This window comes from Propithecus coquereli, unplaced genomic scaffold, assembly GCF_000956105.1.
Source record: "Propithecus coquereli isolate 6110/MARCELLA unplaced genomic scaffold, Pcoq_1.0 Scaffold150, whole genome shotgun sequence".
Lineage (NCBI taxonomy): Eukaryota > Metazoa > Chordata > Mammalia > Primates > Indriidae > Propithecus > Propithecus coquereli.
Window position 1 is genome coordinate 6,778,955 of NW_012139414.1, and position 3,000 is coordinate 6,781,954.

Consider the following 3,000-nt stretch of genomic DNA (forward strand, 5'->3'; position numbering starts at 1 on the left):
GTCTCGAACTCCTGAGCTCAAACAATCCGCCCACCTCAGCCTCCCAGAGAGCTAGGATTACAGGCATGAGCCACCGCGCCCGGCCTGATATTTATTTTTGACTTTATTTTATTTATTTTTTTGAGATGAGGTCTCGCTTATTCATCCAGTACTTTGTGTTCTGGGTTCCACAGGTGACCTAACCTTCACCAAACAGAGCACTGTGCTGGGGATCTGGAGGGCAAATCCTGTGCGAATGAACACTGAATTAGTGACCATGATTTTTGCCCTTTCTGCTGGCAAGCTTGGCTGTGAAATTGTTAAAACTGTTCTTTTTTTGTCTGTAGCAGAGGTCCCAGTGTTGGTCTCCAGCTTCCTGGCTGTCAAAAGGCAGGGTGGAGGCATTCATTCTGCTATTCCATTCATCTCTGTAGTATTTCCAAGATCTAGTACAATGCCTGGCCCATAATAGGAACTCAATAAATGAATATGTGAAAGGACTTGTGCTATGATCAAGTTCAAGTAATTACTACTCTCCACAGATTTTTTTCTCATCCGTTTTGTTGGTATTAGTTGTATATAGAGGCACGAATTGCTGTCATTAATGTTGTAGAGGTAGGGAATTCCAGGATGCCATCATGCTGGGTGGTTGGGAAGGGGCTTCCCCCAAATTGTGAGAGGTCCAGGAGGTCTTATCCAAAGCAGAGGGCTCTTTGGTTTGGGGAGACACTGCTCACCATGGATATCTTCACTGTGCAAGATGACATGGGCCCTGAGGTGTCTCATCCCAAGCTCTTCATACTGTTGGGGCTCAGAAAATAGTACCCCAGAATAAGAGCCTAAGAAGCAGCCTTAGAAGCAAAAGTTTTTCTCTGACTTTCTCCTGTCCTCATGCCTCTCAGCCCCATTCTTCCCTGGGGCTAGCCACAGAAATTAGAATCCCTCTTCTCCAAGGCTAGTTATAAAAACCAGAACCCCTTTTCCTGAAAGCCATCCATAAAACCGAAAATGATTCTGCATAAAACCTGGCCATAAGGAAGTTATCTGACCTGCCCTATTTGACTGTAGGTCAAAAGACCACCATTCCAGAGAGGGTCCTGCCCCACACCCAGAAGGAAGAAATGCATGCTCAGAGAGGCCAACCTGGGTTTCCCCATGCAGTCTGTTAGCATTAGATCATACCCTTTTTGTCCAAACATATTTCTACAAGGCGGTCCATACTTTGTTGAACCTAAGTAGAAAAATGGACAATTTCCCTTGTATCTTTGAGTCTCCATTCTGAAGGTTCTCATATATACACGTTAAATAAAATGTATGTGCCTTTTCTCCTACTCATCAATCTGCCTAATGTCAGTGATTTTTCAGCAAACGTTTAGGGGGCCAAGAGCCTTGGTCCCTACAACATGTAGACTTTTGATGTTTTATATTTTCATTTATTATTTAACCAAAAATTAACAAATATGAAATATAGATGCAAAAATAACTCACATCCAGAATTCCATGAAAATAGTGTTTTATTAATTTAGTTTGAGGGTCCATAGTTGTCCTACCTAATATTGCATATTATTTTTTCATCCCTAATTTCTCTTGTTCCAGCCACCTCTGGAAGCATTATGGCCACATCCCACTGGTGGGTGAATAAGTATACTGGAGCCACTTCCCCGATTCTCCCTCCCACCCCATGCCCAGTTTATGTGGTATTTCCACTGGTCTGTCAGTTCAGGTTTAAGCACTTCACAGCTTAAATATCTATTACCTGAATATGACTCCATCAAATGGAAAAAGAATTTAGCTGGAAATATAATCCCCTGCATGCTGATAAAATCCACCTCATCTCCTAATGTCCTCATCTTTTGGGGCTTCTCCACTATTCCACAGCCTTTCTCCTCCCAGGGACCCTCACCCCTTAGGAACTATGTTGGATTGGAGGTTGGGATAGGCCTGCTTCTGTCAGAGGCAGTAAAAGGGCAAAACAACTTGCCGTTTAATGGTGTCTAGCTCTGGAGTTCTGACCTTTATTTGGAACTGCCAGCTGAAAGTTCTTTTGGTTGGCTAGAAACATTAAGATACAGTGAAAACATTAAAACATTCCAAGGCAATATAGGGTTAAAATAATCTATAAGATCAGGGGTCTGCAAACTTTTTCTGCAAAGGGCAAAACAGTAAATATTTTCAGCTTAGCAGGCCAGATGGTCTCTGTCTCAACTACTTAGCTCTGCCATTGTTGAGGGAAGCAGCCATAGACAAGACATAAATGAACGGAAGGGCCAGGTTCGGCTCACTGGCTGTAGTTTGCCAACCCTTGCACAAGAGAAAGAAAGAAACCCTACACGCTGTGATTTTTTCCAATGTGCTCCATCTAAAGGTCCTAATAGCTGATACCCTGCTTCATTTCTGATTCAAGTTTCAGTTATTCGTTTGTGAAGAATAATCAATAGCCAAGACCTAAGATTATTATTAATAATTTTTCATCAATTTTATTAATAACAACAATAATGGAAACGAAAATAGGAACAGAAGCATCTACCTTCTTTTAGTTTTAATTTTCATTTAAATATTTTAGACATATAAAAAATTATAGATAATAACACATGAAAACTCATGTACTGTACTCACCTCCCGGCTCATGAAACACAATATTACAAACACAATCGGCACATTACTTTCTAATCTCTTTCCCCTCCCTCCTAAATGTGATATGTATCATTCCATGCATGGCATGCATGTTTTCTTTTTATTTGGGATTTAAACAAAAAAGTACAAAATCATATAGCTACAGTTTGAAGAATAATTATAAAGGAGATACCCAGATAACTTCCCAACCCAGATAACTACCCAATCAAGAAATAGAACACCGCCAGCTTCCATACACTCAATGGGCTCCTCCCTGATGAAGATGATTCTATTCTCTCAGAGGTTACCACTATTGTCACTTTTGTGACAACCATTTCCTTGTTTTCCAAGTTTAACCACCTGAATATCTGTCTCTAAGCAATGTAGTTTGATATTTATTTATTTATT